At 54.3% G+C, this 21769-nt stretch overlaps 1 protein-coding gene and 1 long non-coding RNA gene across 10 annotated transcripts in view; one reads left to right on the forward strand and one right to left on the reverse strand.

The window, feature by feature from the left end:
- Nucleotides 1–21769, forward strand: part of Septin9 (septin 9) — a 169233-nt gene that overhangs the window by 120344 nt on the left and 27120 nt on the right. The window contains exon 1 of one of the 9 annotated variants that reach the window (NM_001113497.1): nt 14393–14456. The gene's annotated coding sequence lies outside the window, so the exon portion shown is untranslated. 9 annotated transcript variants of the gene reach the window in all.
- Nucleotides 1885–15129, reverse strand: LOC134480908 (uncharacterized). Its single transcript, XR_010055890.1, has 2 exons — nt 14997–15129; nt 1885–14725 (listed from the first exon to the last, which is right to left on the reverse strand). It is a non-coding gene; the product is annotated as an uncharacterized LOC134480908 (long non-coding RNA).

A 21769-nucleotide genomic window follows, 5' to 3' on the forward strand; every position in this document is an offset into this window, starting at 1 on the left:
CTGAGCTGCCATCGCAGTCTCTGTTCTCGCGGAGAGCAACCTGCTGTGTTTCCTTGTCCCAGGAGCCTCTGTCCCTTGGTTCTCAGAGGAGATTCCACTTAAGGCACTGCCAGTTCAAGTGAGAGGAGCCCCTCCCTTCCCAGGGTGCCCACCCGGGCTGCCCAAGGATGTTATGCAGGACCCCTTCCTCACTGTCCTTGGCCACTGTGTGAAGATCCTCCTTCTGTGGGGATCTTCACTATCCAGAAAAGGAAAGCCCTCCAGGAGGCCCGGGGTGCACAGCTGCTGTTTTATGTGACACCAAGACTGATGCCCCCAGCCCCAGCCGAACAGGCAAGAGGTTCCCTAACACCCGGGGGGCTGGGGGGAGTAAGAGAGGCAGGGCAGCATTTACTCAGATGGTCACCCGACATAGCAGGGAGCAGGACAAGGCCCCCCCTTGCTCTGGCCAGACCAGCGTAAGATCGAGTGTCATTTAGCTGCCAGAGGCACAGGGCTTCAGCTGCTTCCTAGTCACCCTCGAGCCTGGCACGGCCTCCCCGGAAGCGGCAGCTGTGCCCTGCGCTGTGACCCGTTGGCTTTCTAGGGCCTGAGAGGGGTTGGGCTGAAACTCAAGTGTGACCAGTTGCCCACAGTGGACTGAGAGGCCGACACCATGGGGATGAACGAGCTGAGGGAGAGAGACACTGGCCTGGCGGTGGCTAATCCCCTGAATCCACAGCGGATTTTTAACTCCTCTCAGGGTCCCCAGCCAGGCCCTGGCCCTCCATGTTGCCCATGCTCTCCCTCCTGCACATGCTCACTCTTGCCCCGTAGTATTGATTAAGACCTTCCTTCAGCTGAGGAGACCCCTTACCTAGAGTAATACCCCATGGGACTCCAACACCATCTTACCCTCCTTAACGCTGTGTGTGGGCAGAGCTGGGTCACAACTGTCACCTGCCACCTGTGAGCTCTTACTCGGCTGCAGTTCTCAGGTTTGCCTTCTGTGGGCTGGCACACCGAAAGCCCTGTACTGTGACAGTGTCCTTCGTGCCACAGTGGCTTACTATCTGTAAACATTTTTTTGGGACATGACCGTGCCGTGTAGAGTAAGATTGGCTGGGGACAGACACTTTAGCATCTCTGTGTTTATCTCAATCCAACAGCTCCTCAGAACTCTGGGTAAAGAGGGCAACCTTTCACCTCAGTAGGGCTGCAGAGGCTGACGGAGGGTCTCCGGGGTCTTCATGGCTTTGCTGACCCTTGTCTGGGTATGTAGAATGCAGCCAGTCAATTCCTGTTGGACCACATGCTTTCCTCACCTCACATGGCCGCACTATGTAGCCACTAGAGGTGGAAATTCGAAGACAGCCCTGTACAGTACAGGGTCAAGACTCAGGTCCCAGAACGCCCTGGGTACCATGGCTAGAACCAAAGCAGGGGAAAGAAGCATGGGTTTGAGGAGATCGAGGAATTATGGTGCTGTATTCTCACATCCGGGCACTGGGAGCCCCAGGGGTCCTGCGGTCTCCGACTCTGAGAGATCACCCCCTGGAACTAAGACTGGACTCCAGCTTGGCTGCTTCTAGAGTGGACAGGGCTCAGAGGAAGCGGGGCCCTTACCTTTGGCTGCCAGACAGTTCCAGGAACCAACCAAGCCAACTCTTCTGAGCTTCTGAGCCGAGACGAGGGCTGTGATACTCGTGTGGCTGACAGTCACTAGAGCTTTGTGGCCCCAATATGTTTAAGGACCCCCTTACCTACAGTAAGTGCCTCCTTGAATCCATTGGCCCTGGCTTGCCGGGTCCGTTGTCAGCATTTCAGAGAGAAAGGACAGACGGACTGACAGTTTAAGTTTGGATACCTTCCCTAAGCATTGTCACTGAGTTACTGGTGTAGGAAGTGTATTATTGATGATTGCAAGCCTTGAGGATGTGCCTTACACAAAAGGGTTAACACACACACACACACACACACACACACACACACACACACACACACACACACACACACACACACACACACACAGAGCTTTCCCAGGGCCAGGGCCGGAACAGTGAGGCCTTATCTGCAGAGGAAGGGGTGGGTGGGATGTAGGACTCTGCAGTCTCCTCTCCACGTTCAACTCCAGCACCTTCTGTGGGCCAGCTGTTCGGAGCTCAGTCAGAGGGCGGAGGGGGGGACCCAGCCATGTGGGATTCATTACTGGGGTTTGGCAGAAGAATGAATTCCCTGAGGTGGGGTGGGGGGGCCTCCTGGAGAAGAGAGGGAGGGTCCTCCACTCCCCCTCTTCCCTTTTCCTGCACTTAAAGCAGCTGTCTCCACTGATGGAGCCTCTTCCCTGAAGGGGTGTGGCCTGACCTCTTTGGCCCCTGCCACCTACAGCCTGTTAAGCTACAGTGGCCTCTTGGGTGGAGGCTAGGCTAGGCCGAGGGCTGCAAGCATCAGTTCCTCTAACTGAAAGCTGCATTGGGGCTAAACTCGGGAGAAGGCGGGGCCCACTGTGTGGGGCAGAGCTGAAGAGAGTCTCTGGCTTCATGGCGTGACTACACTTGCAATTTCACCTGCAATTTTGGGAGGCCTGGATTACATAGCTGGGTCCCGGGGCCTGTCAGAGTTACACAGCAAGGCACTGTGAGGAGAGAGAGAGAGAGGCCAGAGGAAGTGGGGGTGGAGGTTCTAGAAGCCTTGTTTGTGCTATTAAATATAGGATACAGGGCTAAAGCACCCCGGGTGAGACTCAGGCGCACACACATAGGCTGTCTAAAACCACCCGTAGGAAGCAGACCCACAGTGGCAAAGCAGCCTTCCAGAGATCACACAGCCTAGCCTTGATCCCTTTACTCCTGTACATGGCTCCCGATGGAGTTCAGAGCTCCTTGGCCACACCTCAGCCGCCGACCCCAAAAGGCCAGAGACTGGGAGAAGTGAGACCTCTGTGGTAGCCCTGAGCACAGCACTGCGCCATCCAGACCGCTGTGGTGGTGGTGCGGGTTGCGGGGGTGAGCCAACAGGGCTGGGAGAGGCTCTCACACAGGAAGCTGACATTCGTTCTCCTGGGCTCCCTTAGATAGGACCCGAGGCCTTCTGCCTTTGAGGGATGAGGGGTGGGGCTTCCCAATGACTCTAATGAGGGACCTCCATGGGTCAGCAGTCACCCGGCAAGCAGGCCAGGTACCATGCCAGGAGAGCCCCTGAAAGCCCAGTAGAGCCTGGCGAGGCTCACACATCCAGAGTGGAGAATGTTTGTGGGTTTTTTTTTTTAAAAAGATATATTTTGTTTAAAATCCCACACATATTAGGCATCACGTGCATGTCCAATGCTCACGGGGACCAAGAGAGGGCATCAGACCCCCTGGAACTGTGAGCCACCACGTGGGTGCTGGGAACCAAAGTCGGGTCCTCAGCCAAAGCAGCCACTACTGTGCTGTGCCATCTCCAGCATGGAGGGCTTCTTTAAAGCTATTTTATTCAGGGCTGGAGAGATGGCTCAGCGGTTAAGAGCACGGGCTGCTCTTCCAGAGGTCCTGAGTTCAATTCCCAGCAACCACACGGCAGCTCGAAACTATCTGCAATTCCATTCCCAGGGGATTCTGACACCCTCAAACACCAATGCACCAATAAAATAAAAATAAATTAATTAAATAATATTGTATTTACTTATTATTATATTATTGTGTGTGTGTGTGTGTGTGTGTGTGTGTGTGTGTGTGTGTGTGTGTGTGTTGTGGCACACACATGGAGGTCAGAGGACAGTCTCGTAGAGCCACTTCTCTCTGTCCACCTTCATGTAGGTTCCAGGAGTTGAACTCAGGTCAGCAGGCCGCCGTCACAAGCACTATACCCACTGAGCCACCTCACTGTCCTAGAGGGCCTCGCTGTCCCCTAGGCATATCCTCCTGCACACCTGTGGACTTGCACATCCTGCCTGTGGGGCAGCCAGGCCCCTGAAAATGAAAGCTTCTTCTATGGCCATGCCCCAGGTCAGAGGTCACATTGGGAGCAGCCAGCTTGTGCTGGATGCTGACTAATGCTGACTCTTTTTTCTTTTAGCCAGGGTCTCATGATGGAGTTCTGGCTGTCCTGGAACTCACTATGTAGAGATCTGCCTGCCCCTACCCTTACCGGCATTACCACACCTGGCTTGACTACAGAAAGGATTTCAGGTGTTTACTAAGACCCCAGGTTTGAACACTGGAGCCAACAAGTGTGGGTGTGGGCGACTTACGACCCTGCTTAGGTGCCTTTCCCAGAGCAATTTGTCTGGTTTTTCTGAGGAAGACTACTGAGAACCGGAGTGGGGTCAGAGTGAGGTTTCACAGGGTTATAATTGTTGAAACAAAAACCCTGGGTTCCAGCCCAGTACTCACGAGTTAATTTAGTTTTTGTTGTAATTGAAGTTTGTAGTCTCGTTTGTGAGATTCCCAGAAATTTGGGGTTCACTTCTGGGGACAGAGTCTAGCCATACTCAGAGGGTGTTTACTTGCTAATTTCAAATTCTTATTCAAAAATATCTCTCTATAAAAGGAATGCGGTTTCCTGGTTAAAACCGTCAGTGCAGGGGTGCTAATTGCGCAGAAATTTTGGGCTGGAGACATCAGACCCCAGAGGGAGGGCTCCCTCTCCTTCCAATGTCTCCTCAACTATGTGGCTTTTTATACTGCCCATCCCATCCCAGGACCTCCTGACTGAGGAGCCCACTGCATTCACTCGCCGTATGGAGTGTGGCGCTGTAACTGCCCACTAGTGTGGTGCTCAGGTGTTCATGGGGTAACCCTGCATATGGGGGCTTCTCCAGGTGACCAAGAGAGACGGTGAGGTTTGAGAGGCACCCTGAGACAAAGGGACAGATAGATGGTCGCAGATCTGGGGCTGGCTTCAGAGGCCGTGCACACGCCCCACATGGCAGCAATGAGGGTGTGAGACACCACACCTCATCTTAGAGATGACAGGGGTTAGAGCCCAGGCAGCCAGGCAGGTCTGTGGTCCAACTCTGACGTGTCTGCAGGAACCAGAGTCACTCATGGCCTTGCTATAGAGCCGGAGAGAGACTAAACCATACTCCATGGGGGTTGCTGATGGAGTTGCCGTTATCAAGAAGCCAGTCAGTCCTAAGGAGAGATCCACAGGGGCCCCGTGCCACTCAAGAGTCCTTCAGAATGGGCTTGGGGAGGTGTCCCAGCTTTGCAGTGTGAGAAAGGCCAGGCCAAAAGAAAAGGAAGCACCAAGAACCAGGAAGTATAGGAAATGCCGGACCACAGATTCAACCCGGAACCTCCAGTTAGGGACCTGCGGCCATGCCTGTGGAAACCCTGACCTAGTTCACCGTCTGACCTCTGGCTCGGTGAGATGACAAGCTGGTGTCTCTTCAGCCATTAGTCACCAAGTGGTAACTGGAAACGCACAGCCAGGAAGGTGATGGTATTCCAGAAAGCCCGGAGGAATCCTCTGGCGTGGCTGCCGCTCTGGAACTTTCCAGATGCTTCTAGATACTAACAGCTCAGGCTGGAAGGCAGTTTCCCCTCCCACCTCTGGTGGGAAAGCAACTGGAAACAAAACTTCTAGTTCTCCTTTTCACAGGCAGAAAGGCACACCTGTTCCCTTCCTGACTTGTGTGTCCTTTCCAGTCGTATGTCCAGGGTCGTGATCAGGTCACAGCTCTGATTTCCAGCTCCTCATCTGAAGTGCACTTCTCCTCAGCAGCACGAAGCCCTCAGGATGTCAGTCAGTGTGAGCAGACCCGAGCTTGCTGTGTGTCGTTGTCCGTACCCCCTCCTCACCCCCCACACTCCCAGTCTCTCTCTCTCTGAGGAATTGTGCTGGCTCCTGTGGCTGGAGATGCTGGGCCTGTAGCAGGAGGAGCCCAAGCTCCATTCCTCCCTTCTCTGGGAGTTTGCAGAACCAGGTTTTAGCCTGTAGCTGTGAGATCATGTTTCTCTGAGTCGAGTGGGGACGGATTGATATGGAGCAGCTCCCTGCTGCCCAGCCTCTGTGATCTTCCTGTCCTGGACTGAACATGCCAAGGGGCACTCTGACATCACATATGCCACTGTCATATCTCCAGCCTCTTGCTTGCCCTTCTTCCTCCCTGATACCCTGGAGGGTCTTCCCTGTCCCTTTGAAGAGCCTTTGCCCCATCAAGCCCCTTGCCTGTGAGGTCTGGATTTGGGAACTCTTGTCATTCTTCAGTGTTACAGATCCTGGTCAGGGGCCTCACAACACCGTCTTGTACCGTCTTGACTCTTATCAGCTGTGCATGGTACAATTACGTGTGTGCCTGTGTGCTCGTGTGGAGGCCAGAGGAGGGTGCTCTGTCACTCTCTACCCTTGAGGAAGGGTCTCTCACTGAGCCTGGAGCAAGGCTGGCAGCCAGGGAGCCCCATGATCTTCCCACCTCTGCCTCCCGGGGCGCTGGCGTTATAGGCATCCATGTGACTTTTATGCCGGTGTCAGAATTCAAACTCAGGTTCTCATGTTTTTGTAACAAGGGCTCTTACCCACCCACCACCACCACCACCACCACCACCACCACCACCCCCATCCCCCACACCCCCACCCCCGCCGAACCACCTTGCCAGCCTGTCATCTTGACTTTTGTGTTAGGGCTTGTGTCTATGAGGCACCCAGGTCTCCAGCCTTCATACCGAGGGTTGAAATTCACAGTGGGGACAATGTTAACACTTTCTCAGGTGACATCACCGTTTCAAGCCCAGACACACGTAGCTGGCGGGCAAAAGTTTCTTCCTACTCCTGTCTTGTAACAGAGAGCCTTGGTCTGTGCAGGCTGACTGCCACACCCTTCTTTCTAGCTGCCTATGACCACGCCCTCCACCCTCCTCCTCAGCCCAGGAGCCTGCTACTTCTAATGGATCCTCCACTAAGCCAGGCTGCCCAGGGCATCTTGCCACTCTCCCCTAATATGCCCCTTCCTCCTTAGCAGATGAGAAACCCCACCTTCCAGATTCGCACGCTAGGATTCTCACACTCCTTGGTAACTCATAAACAGGATCGGAAGCCCATGCCAAGAGCATTTTCCCCAGAAGTTACCCAAGGGGGAGGTGGCAAGTGTCCCAGCTCTGAATGATAACTCTCAGCCGAGCTTAGCACAGCTCTTAGAAGTGTGTGTGTGTGTGTGTGTGTGTGTGTGTGTGTGTGTGTGTCTCCACATTTGGTCCTAAGCCAGCAGTTCTCAGTCCCAGGAAGCCTCCTGGATGACAGGGGTCCTGCCCCCTGTAGGTGGAGGTCCCATCCCCTGTAGGTATTAACATAGGCAGTGCTGTATTGTTTAAAGTGAGACTTGGACTTTATTGAGCCCATTTTTAGAACAGCCCTCCCTTTCTGCTCCCCTCCCCCATCGCCCCGGTCTGGGGTGCCTTTGGAAACATCAAACCAAGTAGAGTTTGCCTTCCAGCACATGAGTACCTCAGGTGTGTAGGTTCTGTCCTGGCTGCAGAGTGGGAAGTCGAGGCACTGCCCTGCCGGGCTGCCTGGTGTGTCCAATGTCCCAGTCTTCTCTCTACACCGAGGAGTCCACCGGGCTGGACACCCAGGTGGAAATCTGTGGGCCTGGTGGGGTTTTGGCTGCATTTGGTCCTGGTGAGGTGAAGGGCCCGAAGCCTGGGTGGCAGCGTGCTAGAACCGATCTACAGGGTAGGGTGGTGACCACACTGAGGTAAGACAGTGGGCTGCAGGCTCCAGGGTCACAGCTCAAGTTAAGATAGCAGACAGTGGCACAGAAGACACATGGGTGTCACAAGTGTCTGAGACAAGGTCTTGCTGTGTAGTTCAGGCTGGTATCAAAACTCAATCCCTCTGCCTCAGCTGGGATCACAGATGTGCAGCACCATGCCCTACTTAATGCTAGCTTTTCGAGAAGGAAAAAGGTCAGCATTTGGGTGCTGCTCTCTGACAGGGGTAAGGGTGGGGATTCTCAGAAAGGAGGAAATGGGCCCATCCTGCCCTGCAGCCTAGGGCCACAGACTTGCTCTGAAACCTGTTACCAAGGAAACCAGGAGGGGGCAGGGCTTGTTGAGTTAGTGGCCAGTCCTCCAGGCCACAGAAAGACCCAGGGTGCGGTGGAGGCCTGTGGCCTGTGGCAGAGGTGGTGATGTCTGGGAGACCATGGAGGCCAACTGATGAATGGAGTTCTTAAAAAACAGTGCTGGGGCTGGAGAGCTGGCTCAGCGGTTAAGAACACTGCCTGCTCTTCCAGAGGTCCAGAGTTCAATTCCCAGCAACCACATGGTGGCTCACAACCATCTGTAATGGGATCTGATGCCCTCTTCTGGTGTGTCTGAAGAGGTTTCATATACATAAAATACGTAAATATTTGAAAAAAAGAAAAAGGAAAAAGAAAACAGTGCTGGCTGAGGTTGGATGTGCCAGGGTACAGGGGTACTCGAATGCAAAGAGGAGTTCCGCTGTAATATTGGAAGTTGTGCGGGGGCAGGGTTGGGGGAGGAGGGAAACAGGAAGTAGCCATCACATCAGCGAGGAATCAAGGAATGGATCTATAGCCACCAGCTGCGTGGGGTATGGCAGGAAGGGGCCGCTGCAAATTTGCAAAATCAAATCATTAGGGCTAGGGGGAAAGGGCCCTGGAATCTGAAGGGGAAGTTCCCAGGACTGAGTGAGGGGTGCAGGCAGGGTCCTGGGGCTGGGAGGTGGGGGGAGCAGGGCCTGGGCAATAGAATCTGGTATCTCAGGCACGTGGGTTCTCCAGGAAGAACCTGGCCTGTAGAGGAAGGAGGGGTGTGGCTTGAGAGAACCAACTGGAGAGAAGGATCAAAGCTGAGAAGGGGTTGGAACCAGAACCAGGGAGCAGGCAGGGAGGGGTGGAGGGGTGGGGGGGTGGGGGGGAGGGAAGCGGGGAGCGGGGTGGGGGGGTCACTCCAGGAAGCCAAGATGAGAAGGGAAAAGGAAAGAGATCCCAGGATGGGTCTGGGAAGAGCTGCTTCAGGCTGGGTGTGACTGGAGATGGGCCAAGGGGAATCCTCCCAGAGCCCTGGTGATGTGTGGTAGGCAGAGGCCAGATGGCCAGCCAAGAAGCGAGTAGGTGCTGGCAAGAGGGGAACATGAGTGGGCCGAGAGGCTGGGCTATTGAGAAGGGGGAGACAGAGGGGTCAGAGAGCCTGAGACTCTGCTCTGGAGATTGGACTGGCATCAGTTCACCCGGACTTAGACGGGAGCCAGAGAGGCACCTGAACACCCAGAGCCCATTGCAAGCCACTGTCTGCGGTGACAAGATGGTGCTTTGTAGGGGCCTCTTCCTCCCCGGAGCCTGCTTCTGGCCCTCAAGGCCATTTGGCAGTGTCTCCCCACCTCAGGGACATGTAGCCTGTGTTCCTGGTGGTGTAGGACCCGCAGGACACACAGCAGCACATTGCAAGTACCGGCCCTGCCTCAGTTCTCCAGCGCCAGACCCTCAGAGGGGCGGACGGGGGAGGGGTGGCGTTTTTTCTTGGCATTCAGTTGGAAGCATCTGCTGTTCTCCTGAGCTGTTGCCTGGGTGGATTGGAAGACAGTGGGCAGGAAGGTGAGCTTTGTGCAAGCCAGAGTGCCTACCAGAAGAGAACAGGATGTGTGTGTGTGTGTGTGTGTGTGTGTGTGTGTGTGTGTGCGCGCGCGCGCGCGCGCGCGTGTGTGTGTGTGTGTGTACGCGCGTGCGCGTGTGTGTTTCTGTCTGTGCACGTGGACCATGATCACACATGCATACATCTATCTCCTTTTCCTGCTGGCTTGGCGCTGCATGCAGAGTTGAGCGTGGGTGTCCTGTAGCTTCCTGGCAGGTGTCACCCTCTGAAATCGGTCTGTATTAGGGCTCAACATTGCTTTCAGGAGAGTGGAGACACCTGGTATCATCAAGAAGGACCTTGTGTGCGCTGCTCCGGGAGCCTGGGAGCCTGGGAGCCTGTGCAAGGACTCAGCTGGGAGCTCGGTGGGAAGTGGGCTTTTTAGCTGTCACATCTTGGCCAGGTATCTGCAAAGGGGGAGGGGCTTCATCAGCTTTGGGGTAGGGCTTGTTGGATGTGAACCGGGCTTGGGAGTAAGATCCCAGGATCCCTCTGAGGACCCAGAAGATGGCTTGAGAGTGGACCTGCCCTGCTGGCTAACCTTTTCCCCGTGGGCCACATTAACTTCCTGTGGCTGCTCAAGTGAGTTTGTGCAAACCGTGTAGCTTGTAACAACAGACATTTATTGTGTTAGGGTTACGAAGGTCTGAAATCTAAACAGGTCCACAGGACTAAAGCCAGAACGTGGGCAGATGGGTTCCTGCAGGAGGCTCCAGAGATCTGTCCCTGGCCTCTTCTTGCTCTGGTGGGCTCTGCCTCTGTCACGGCTGTGGTTACCACATATGCTAATCAGACCTCCTCCCTCTCTCTGTGGCCCGGGACACCTGCGGTTGTGGCCGGCCCATCTGGGTCACACTCTGTATCACTGTCTTTGTTCATACCAAAAGTTGCCTTGCCATGTAAAGTCCTTCAGGACGAGAACAGGACATTGGTCAGCCCGGTGCGTCTTGAGACATGGTACTCCCAAGGCATAAAATGCTATGATAAACTGGGTCAAGGAAATTAAAAATGCATCTACTTCCTTAAAAAATCGCTTTCCAAGAGATGGCTTCCTGTATTGGCCAGGCTTCTGTCCCAGGCTGGCCTTGAACTCTGATCCTCCTGCCTCTCCCTCCAGAGTGTTCAGATTACAGGGATTTGCCACCACAGCTGGGCTGTGTGGAGCTGGGAAGGTTGAACCTAGGGCTTCAGGCATGCTAGCTGAGAGCATCCTACCACCTCAGCTGTATCCTTAGCCCCACATCCGATTCTTTTGCCTTTAAGCATATGCTTTTCTAGCTGGGAGCAGAATATGTCTGTCATTGTGGTACCGAAGAGGCTGAGGTGGGAGGACCTGGAGTCTGGGCTATCCTGGGCTTCCAATGCACGCGGAGTGTAAGGCAGTTCCCCCCACCACACCCCACTCCTGGTCATAATAGAAGTGGTCTGGGTTCTGCCCTGACTGCAGGGTCTTTTTATCACCACAGAGTGGGAACCCCACATCCTAAGGAGCCCATGTCAGCTCCTCACCCTTAGTAGCCAGTAGTAGTCTGCGCCCCTCTCTCTCTCTCTCTCTCTCTCTCTCTCTCTCTCTCTCTCTCTGTGAGTTATTTTTAAAGTGTACTCCTATGTGACTTTAGGATAAATAAACACAGCTTGACAAGTTGGCTGTTGGAAGTATATACATGGGGCGGAAGCCAATGTGTGGATGGAGACCCAGGCACCGGAAGGGCAGGAGTTGAAGTAGCCTGGGTGGCTGTCACCTCCTCCTCTCTTGCTCTTCTCTAGGGGTCTCTGCTTTCTGGGCAGTTGATGGGACCCTGGTTTGCTTCCTTCCCAAGTCTACATCCTGTCCAAGCTTCAGGGGCCTCTACTCAAAAACAATTCTGAGCCCCACCGCCATGGGTATCTGGCAATACACAACGAGTCAGGCCAGCAGCTGGCTCCCTCTGTGTTGGGCTCATCATCCCATGTCCCTTCAAACTAGTATGGATGTGAAGGGACACCCAGGAGAGAGCTGATGGTGTCTTTGGCACACATAGTGTGTGGCCAGGTATTTATCGAGTTGATTCCTTAAGACAATTTCCCCTCTCCCTGACAGTGAACTTCGGGACATGGCTCTAGATCTATGTTTTTTTTTTTTTTTTTTTTTGTTTTTTTTTGTTTTTTTTTTGAATACTGTTCCACATAGCCCAGGCTGTCCTCCAACTCACTATGTAGCCAAGGATGACCCTGAACTCCTCCTCCACACGCTGTTTTGGGATTACAGGAGTGTGCCATCATGTCCTGAATATGCAGCGTTTGAACCAAGGCTTGTGCATGCCAGACACGCGCTCTACCAACTAACTACTTCCCCACCTTTAAAAAAGACCAGGTCTCAGGCTGGAGAGATGGCTCCGCAGTCAAGGGCACTTACCGCTCGCTCTTCCAGAGAACTGAGGTTACCCCACATCACGTGGCCGCTCACAGCCATCTATTTCCAGTCCCAGGGGGTTCCAACCCTTTCTTCTGGCCTTCTAAGGCATTGCACCCTCGTAGTGGATACCCACAATGGCAAAACATCCAAGCACATAAAATAAAAACAAACGTTCTATTTTTAAAAAGGACAAGGTGAGGCGGTGGCGGTGCACACTTTTAATCCCGGCACTGGGGAGGCAGAGGCAGGCAGATCTCTGTGAGTTCAAGGCCAACCTGGTCTACGCAGTGAGTTCCAGGACAGCCAGGGCTACACAGAGAAACCCTGTCTGAAAGGACAAGGTCTCACGTAGTTCAGGTTGACTTGAACTCGAGGCTGGCCCTGAACTCCTGGTCCTCCTACCCTCTACTATACTTGGCTCTTCAATACCTTTTAAAACATTTGATTGGTTGATTTTTTTAAGTGTCTATGTGTGCAGATGTCCATGCATGTGAGTGCACATGACCCCCTCGGAGCTAGAATTGCAAGCAGTTTTGAGCTGTCTGACATGGGTGCTGGGAACCCAGCTCAGGTCCTTCCTCTGGAGGAGCTAGGTGTGCTTTTTTTTTTTTTTTTTAAAGACTTATTTATTTATTATATATAAGTACACTGTAGCTGTCTTCAGATAAACCAGAAGAGGGCATCAGATCTCATTACAGATGGTTGTGAGCTACCATGTGGTTGCTGGGATTTGAACTCAGGACCTCTGGAAGAGCAGGCAGTGCTCTTAACCACTGAGCCATCTCTCCAGTACTTTTTCTTTTTAAATAAAAGATTTATTTATTTTATGTTTATGAGTACACTGTGGCTGTCTTCAGACACACCAGAAGTGGACATCAGATCCCACTGTGAGCCACCATGCAGTTGTTGGGATTTGAACTCAGGACCTCTGGAAGAGCAAGCACAGCGCTCTTAACCGCTGAGCCATCTCTCCAGTCCCCCTATATGTGCTTTTAACCACAGTCCCTCCAGTCCCTCAACAGGAGGTGTGTGTTTCAGGAGAGCTGGGTCCTCTCCACCCCTACATGTGGCTTGTAGATCTGGTACCAGAAGGGAGCAGGGTCTTCGAGAAGATTCTGAGTCAGTGGTTCTACACTGAGAAGAGCAATGGGGTACTGGGTACAGCACCCTCCTAGCCAGCATGCAGGACTGTGAAGCCCCAGCAAGGGGCTGGCTGGGCAGTGTGGTGCCAGAGGAATCAGAGGAATCGCTGGATTCCAGTGTCTTAGCACAGAACAGAAGTATGTGAAACATCTCCGCCATCTTCACGTCGGTGACATCTTGAACTGATAATATTTTGGCTCCGTGAGATCAATGAAAGCGGGCCACGCGGTCCCTCCTGTTTCCCCCTGTGGTGGCAGGAGTTTAAGGTCCCATCTGTAACTTGCCAGATGGGTCTGATGGCACCTGAGTGGCGCTCAGGATACTTCCTTGACTTGGAGAGACAAGAACCCACCCCCTTGAGAACGGATAGGATGTCCTGTTTGGGGAAGAAACCCCAGAAAGCGCCTGCCCTCTTCATGCCCTGGAGGACACACCCCGCACCCCGTGTGCTGAATGAGCCTCACAGCTGTACAAAGTCACTGTGTACAGGGTAGAGTGCCGCCTCCCAGGCTGGCAATCTGGAATGCTCTCTGGAGCTGTGCACAGGAGCCTCCAGAGATCTGGGGGGCTGATTATGGGGTGTCAAAGCATAAAGTTTCGGAAGAGAGGGGGGCACCTAGAAAGGAGAGCCAGCCAGTAGGGCAGTTGACGGTCAGCGGTGACATGGGTTGATAGGAGTCTACTGAACTGCCACGGCTTGGTGATAAGGGAGGGTTGGAGGGGGAGCGCTTCCTGGTTTGAATGGACTTGCTGCTTTAGCTGAGACTGGAGTTGGTGTATCGACTCGGGCAGGGAAGGCAGAGTCCAAGGATGTTGCATGAGGGACCACAGGCCTGGGGCTCCTGAGTTCGGCTGGTAGGGCAGAGCCAGGCTGGGGGTAGACTATGGGTGTGCACACACTGGGGAAGGCTTTGGGGCAATTGTTTCTACAGGCTGAGGGATGGAAATCACATGGGGGAAATCTGTCACTGGCTCCTGAGGCCCCTCCAGAGTTATAAAGGCTCCTCTCCCTTGAACTAATTGCTCCTGCTCTAAGCAACCTGGAATCCCACCCCCAGCACTCCCAGTGTGGGAGCTGGCCTGGGGCCACAGTGAGCCTGGGAGTGAGTCATTCCAGGTCAGAGGTTATAGGGTCTGGCAGATCCCAGCATCCAGGCCCAGCCCCAGAAGTATCAACTCCTATCCTTTGGACCCCCTGGTTCATCACTCTCAGGGTCCCAGAACATCACAGGGCCTGCAGGGAGTGGGAGGAGGAGACTACTGACTCACTGCCCAGCCCCCACGGAGGAGAATCAGGAACAGTGGGAAGAAGCAGGCGCCAGAACACAGCCCGAGTCCCTGAGGCTCCAGAGCACAGAGTCAGGGTGAGCTAACCCCAGCCCAGCCCTAGGTTCTTGCTTCCTCTCTTGCTTCTCCCTCCTTTGGTTGCAGCCAGCAGAGCCCACTTAAGCAAGTTGGTCGAGCTGTCTCAGCTGCCCAGAAGCCTATGGGGATCAGGGCATTGGGAGAGGGCGGGGCCCTACCAAAACATAGGAGGCTGCCGGAAGACCAAGGTGCATGCCTGTTATCTGTCCGGGTTGGGGTAGTGCCAGGCCGGGGTACTATGTGCAGGATCAACGGAAGACCATCCTGGCTGGAAAGAGGGTGTTTGTGATTCTGGATTGGCACAGACTTGGGCAAAGACAGGTTAAAGGCTAGCTGCATGGCTCCAAGGTTCTTACTGTACTTCCCTATGTAACAGCGGATCTGCGGATACCCTGTCATTTTCCTCTCATCCCCTGGCTTACCCTGCTGCTGTTGCCTGCAGCCGGTGAGCCTCTCCCTGCCTCCTGGTCCCCTCGCCCTGCCCCTCGGAGCAATTCCCCACCAAGCCTCCCTCCACAGGCCGTCCTGAGCCCTCCTACCTCTCTGCCCCAAGCTCTGGGAGGCTCCTTGTTCCGAGGCCACAAAGCCCCTTTGATCCTCTGCTCGGCTCCGAGCCATGTGACCCGGTGGGCGGGCCGCAGCTCTCCAGCGTCCAGGCAGCCCGACTTTCAGCTGCTGGGGTGAGTCCTTGCTCTTTGTTCTTCCAGCCCCTCACAGTTTGCTCCGGGGGCCTCCAGGTGGTGGGGCCCGTTTGGTCGGCCCTGATGGGTGCATTGGGGCTGGGATCCGGGTAGCCCCGGGGCCTGGGACTCTGGTTGGCAGACCGGCCCTGGGTTCCTGGGAGAATAGGCGGCGGGATGCCGGGTCTCCACGCGGGAACCAGATTTTCGATCGCAGAATAGAAGAAAAAGGGGCTTTGTGTGGTCACAGCTATCTCTTTGTGAATGTTTGGCCAACTCCACCGAGTGGTGAGGAGTGTCTTGGAGCACGTTGCCCCCGCAGGGGGCTCTCTGACTTCCAGCCGGGGCAGGAGCAGAGGTGTACTGGAGGCTTCTTGCAAAAATCTAATAGTGGGCGGCTTCCAACGCTGGCTGGAAATTAGTTCTGCGGGCTGTTCGAAAGGTGGTACATCGGAGACCTCAGGGGTGCACCGTGGTGGGACACCAACATTGGACCCTTGCATTCTCCGCCGGCTTGAGTTTTGGTGATGTGCTGAGCCCAGGAGGGTGTTTCTGGGTGGGGTGGGGGTTTGGTATGCATTTGCTTTGCTAGAGAATGTGCAACGGGGGTGTCTGCCTTCTGGATCCTTGTGTTGGGACCTGTGTTCTGTGTAAAAGCCAGGGGCAAATAGTGTCCTACAGCCGTCTCTGCAGCTGAGCCGAGATGAGGCGAGGACCCCGGCCAGGACAGAGAATGGTCACTTTCGTCCAAGCACAGAGGGACAGAGGCAAATGCCTTCCCCTCCTGGAGACTTGCCTGAGCTTCCGACCTACTGTGCGCACTCCCACCCACCCCCACCCCCCATTCTAAGGAAAAGCTGCCAGCTCTTGGTCAGAGGTCTGGAGAGAAGATCTGCTCCCCGAGAGAAGTGTGAGATTCCTTTTCTTAGAGAAAAATGTATCACCCGGAAACAGCCCAGTAGTGGGTTCTGGCCACTCTGTGCTGGACAGAGTTGGAATTTGGGTCCGATCTCACATGGAAAGCGAAGACAGGGTTTCCTGCAATGACATAACCCCCCCCCCCTTCACTCTTCTCTCCTACCATCATGGGGCCCTTGGCATTTATTTATACGTGTCTGTTGCTCACTTTACCCAGTTTTTGCTTGGCAGCCATGGGATTCCTTTTCAGCAAATGGGAAAAATGTGCTTATTAAGCCTCCTGGATGGGCAGCCAGCCTCCAGCCAAGGCCTGCTTGGAAAGGTGGTTCATCCTTCTCTTCTTGGGCCTCTTTCAGGGTCCCAGGTAGCAATAGAGGCAGCTTTGAACTTACAGAAACCCTACTGTCTCAGCCTCTTGGATGCATCACCTTCCCCTTTAAAGCTTTGGTCTCTGAGGTCCTGAGTTGAGCTGGCCCGTCTGACTCTTTCAGTCTTCTGGTCATTTCTCTATTGGTTCACCCCAGGTTCTGCTACATCTACTGGGGTGTGTTCCTATGTCTACCAGGTGGCCCTTGTGGGTCACCATGGTGACAGCTCAGCCAGTACGAAGAAGAACCTAATATATGTGGGGGTGGTGACACCCCCGGTGGGAGCCAGCTCCAGAAAGGAGGCCAGGTTCTCTGTGGATTGGCACAGGTGTGAGATGAGTTTCATCGTGCCTGGTCCAAGTGGGACCTTCTTGGGCCTGTGGAGTCCTCTCCTCTGAGCACCAGATCCAAGACATTGATCAGGAGCCCTCTACCCATTGGGTAACCACAGTACAATTGTAGCCCCTGCCCCCTCCCTTCCCTGACACAACATCCTCCCCAGCTTCCTGTTGTGTCATTGCTCCTGTCAGATAGGGTGGCTCTGCCGGGGCTGAGGCCCCCTTGTACAGAGAGGGCCCCACAGCCCGGGGCAGCACAGATTCCCTGCCTGTGTCAAAGGTCTCTAGGGCACCAGCATTGAAGCTCCACTTCCGGCCTTCCATTCCTCCACACAGCATAGCCTCTACCGGCTTTCCCACACCACCCCGGAAGTCTCTAGGCTTCCTCTCTCTCTCTCTCGCTGGCCCTGTGTGTGGGAAGAACAGCTTTCTTTTAATGCATGTGGGCAAAAACCCAGTGGCCGCTGGCAGAGGCTAGGTGGGCCTCCTTGGCCTTACCAGCCCCCCATTCACCAGAGACGAGGCCAATGTGGCCGCTTGAGCTTTAGGCAACGGTCTGGGAGTGGCGTCCCGCCCAGGGGGGTCCCACTTCCTACAGTTGGGTCTTTTGACAAGTTTCCAGGCAACTCTACCCTTAGCTCTCTGGGTAAGCGCTGAATAAGCTTGGAGGGCTCTTCCCAGACTCTCTGCCTTCCAGCACTAAGCTTTGATTTGTTTATTGAGCACCGGCTCTGTTCCTCGGACAGGTAGAGACCTGCCCTTGAGGAACTGCAGAGCCTCAGACTCCTTCCCAAGAAGGACTTCTCAGGGTGGCTGCTGTGCAGAGTGCATGCTGTGTGTTCTGTGAGTGGAGTGGAGCAGGGGGCTCCTACCTGCATCCAGGAGGTGGGCGTTTCTGCACTCCATACCTGAGACCTCCGCCAGCCAGTTTTCTGCAGCCCCTGGAAGTCTCCACTGGACCTGTGTGACTGCATGCTGAGCCCACCTTGGTGCCTGAGGGTTGGGTGGGCCTGCCTGCCTCTTCTCTTCTGGTCTCTGTCAAGTCATGAACCCTGAGGAGCACAACAGCCCAGGCTGTGAGCCCAGGAAGAGAGTCCTACTCCCACCCCCACCCCCCACCCCACCCCCACCCCCCCACCCCACCCCACCCCCATCTCTTTTTTCGGAGCTGGGGACCGAACCCAGGGCCTTGCGCTTCCTAGGCAAGCGCTCTACCACTGAGCTAAATCCCCAACCCCAGGAAGAGAGTTTTGCACTAAGGGCTGTGGGCCCTGATGCCATCTTCCTGCAGCCCCCTGAGCTGCTGTACGCTAACGTGGTTCTACTGCCCACCCCTACAGGAGGGCTCACCACCTGATTGTACCCAAGTCACTGGCACCTGGTTGGGGTGTAGGACCTGGGCTTCCTTTAAGGTGCAGGGTGCAGCTCAGTGCAAAAGCCCTTGAAAGACACAGAGGCTTGGAGCTGGTGAGATGGTGGTCAGGTAAAGATGCTGTCATGACTTTAATCCCAGCACTTGGGGGGCAGAAGCCAGCAGCTCTCCATGAGTTCAAGGCCAGCCTGGTCCACATAATGAGTTCCAGGACAGCCAGGGCTACACAGAGAAACCCTGTTTCAAAAAAACAAAAACAAAAAATGCTTGCTGTCAGCCATGACAGTGAGAGTTCTATCTACTCCATGTGGTAGGAGGGAACTGTCTCTTGCAGGCTGCCCTCTGAACTTTACCCATGTGCTGGGCCGTGACACATGCGCCTGCACACCCACATACATGTTAAAATTTTTGTTTAAACCTATTGGCTGGCTGCGGGGTGAGGGCAGCTGGCCTGTGCACAGTCTAGATGTCCTAATCTGCGTACAGTGGGTAGAACTCGCCCCCTCCTAACGGCTTAGCATCTTCCTGAAGCCAAGAGTTGGGGGGCATCCTTGAGCACCCCGGGCTGCATTCAGAAGCCCCACTGCTGGCCAACCACACGAGGACTGACAAGTTCCTGGCACCCTTGTCTTCTGACAATTGTAGGTCCCCGTCTCACCCACTGAGCTTTTGAGACTGGGAGTTGCCCGAAACTCCCTATGTGTCCAAGGATGGCCTGAACTTCTGATCCTTCTGGGGACTGAACTCAAGGCTCCATCCACATCGGGAGAGCATTCTTCCGACTGAGTTAGAGCTCCCGTCTGCTTTTTGGTTATTTGAGGCAAAGCCTGATTCTGTAACCCAGGCTGACCTTGAACTTACATTCCTCCTGCCTTAGCCTCCCGAGTGGCACCGCGTGGCACTGTGCAGGGTTTCTCCTTTGCTTTCGGGTGCTGGGTGCCAAGCATACGCTGGTCACCAGAGGTCGTGGGACGGTTGTCCTTCCACTGTGGAATGTACTGGGAGCTCAGTGCTCCAGGATCTCTTATCTTATCTCACAGGCCTTGCTCCAGGTGCCTGTCACCACTGGACGAGGAGATAAGACAGGCTGGTCCAACTGGGGAGTGGATTTCCCCTTTGCTGTGCTATAGGGGGTTACTGGCCAGGTCTGGTCCTGAATGTGCTGTGGCCGGCCCTCCTGTTCAGTGGTGATTTTAGTGTCCTGTCTGCCCTTCTCGGTGGCCACTGAGATTTATTGATCGCAGTGATCCCAATCTGGATGACCTAGGTGCTTATTTGGTTAATGTTTGAATGACTGGGGACCAGCTTTACGTGAAGTTAGATTTTCTACTTTAGTCTAGATGCTTTCTGGTTTCACCAAGGCCACCTCAGGGGCCTTGTGGGAATTCTGTGCTCCCTGCCTTTAAAGACAGAGGACAGATATGGTCTATTTGTGTGCGTGGGGGACACACAAGCCTGGTAAATACTTACAGTACTAGTAGAAGGATCTGAGTTCCAAGGTTGGGGGGCAGGGTTGGAGACAGAGGATGCCTAAGCTTGCTAGACTATCTAGATTGGACAGCTTCAATTTCTGTAAGAAACCTCGTCTCAAGATTAGGGTCTCTAGGCCAGCAAGATGGCTCAGCAGGTAAAGGCACTTGCCTGCCGCTAAGCCTGATTGACCTGAGTTCAATCTCTACAACCGACACAGCAGAGAGAACAGCCCTCCGCGTCTGTGACCTAGCACAGAGGCACACGCTCTCCACAGTAACAAACTAAAAAATGGAGGCCAGGCAGTGGTGGGCACACCTTTAATCTCAGCACTCAAAAGGGAGGCAGAGGCGGGCGGATCTCTGAGTCCCATGACAGCCTGGTCTACAGAGTGAGTTCCAGGACAGCCAGGGCTACACAGAGCTTATCTTGAAAAACCAAAATATAAATAAATGAATAAGTAAGGTATCGAGTGGCTGAGGAAGGCGCTCGGTGCTGATCTCTGGCTTCCATGTTTATGTGCACATGCGCCCAAGTGCACACACGTGGACAGTTACACACACAAGCACAGAAGGGACAAAGTAATGTTTCTCGGGTGACTTTCACGGGTTCCTTCCAGGGTCAGAGGACTGTGCTAAGGAGGCCTTGAGGACCCCTGTGGGAGCTGAAGGTTTGGGGGACAGGAAGGTTGGGGGGACAGGAAGGTTTGGGGGACAGGAGTGCGGCTTCTTTGTCGTGCTGAGATGGAGAGATGCCTTCCACTGTGGCAGGGGGTGGTGTGTTCTTCGTGGGCTCTGAGATGCTAATGTGTATACAGCAGTCTGTTGACTCAAAATGAGCATGGCGGCTGGCGGCTGGCGGTGGAGGGATGGCGTGGCCCTGATAACAGTGTGTTGGAGAAGGATGCCAGTAGCCACTGGGGTACAGAGGACTTTGCATCCTGGCTCACCTGCAGCCGAGGCTGCCAAGCTGCCAAGCTCTGTGACCATTTATACCCACCCGATTTGTATACGTATTTTTTCTTCCAGTCACTACGGCTGGGTCGAGTGGAGCCACCACAAGCTGACCTGGTAACCGGGCAACTGTAAGCTGCGTGGTTGGTGACTGAGGTCTCTGTAGGGGTGCCAGAACCTTTTCTGCATGTGTGTGCGTGTGAGTGTGTATGCTCGTGTAAGTGTGTGTGCGCACACACACACAAGTGCATATTTGAGGGGATATGCACATATGCATATGGAGGTCAACCTGGGGGCTGGCTATCTCTTTGTATTTTTGATTTTGACATAGGTCTTATTACTTTTACCTGGAGCTTACCCATTCAACCAGGCTGACTGGCCAGGAACAAGAATCCACCTGCCTCCTCCCCGGTGCTGGGATTAGACTGGGATTGCTAGTGTCACACACTTAGTGTCACACTAGTAGGTTCTGAAGGATCCAACTTTGATCCTCACGATGGCGCAGCAAACCCTTGACTGGGTGAGCCGACACCCCGGCCCCAGAGCCTCCTCCTTGGGAGAGGATGAGTCAAACTTATTGGGCACACTTGCTTAGACAATAGCTGTGGATGAGATTCCCCTCAGTGGGCCACCCTGGGCGGAGCCAAAGCCCTCAGCAACCAGAGGGACTGATTCTGTGTCTCCACCTCCGTGTGGGAAGGTTGGCCGGGCTCCCTGGGGCCCAGTGAACCTCCATGGCATGTATCTGGGAGGGTGTTACTTCCTCTGCTGGTGACTTCTGGAGCATGGTCAGTGCAGAAGTTCTGCCAGGAGGGTGGGGGCTGATCCCTGAGAGTTGGACCCTTGGCTGTCATGTCATTTCAGCCACTCGTGTACCAAGTCCCCTCGGACAATGGGAGTCATAATGTTCATAATGTTCTCCACCGTGCATTCTTTTTTTTTTTTTTTTTTTTTTTTTGGTTCTATTTTTCGGAGCTGGGGATCGAACCCAGGGCCTTGCGCTTCCTAGGCAAGCGCTCTACCACTGAGCTAAATCCCCAATCCCTCCACCGTGCATTCTTCATCCAGGCTTAACAGGTGCCCACCCTGACTCTCATGCTTTCGCACCCCAAAGATGCCGAGAACCCCTGAGGGCAGAAAATAGGGTGGCTCAGTTCCCAGAGAGTGGAGCATCCTGAGTAAAGCCTGGAACCTTTGTAAAAGTAGGGTTTCT

The sequence above is a fragment of the Rattus norvegicus genome, chromosome 10 (assembly GCF_036323735.1).
Source record: "Rattus norvegicus strain BN/NHsdMcwi chromosome 10, GRCr8, whole genome shotgun sequence".
Classification (NCBI taxonomy): Eukaryota; Metazoa; Chordata; class Mammalia; order Rodentia; family Muridae; genus Rattus; species Rattus norvegicus.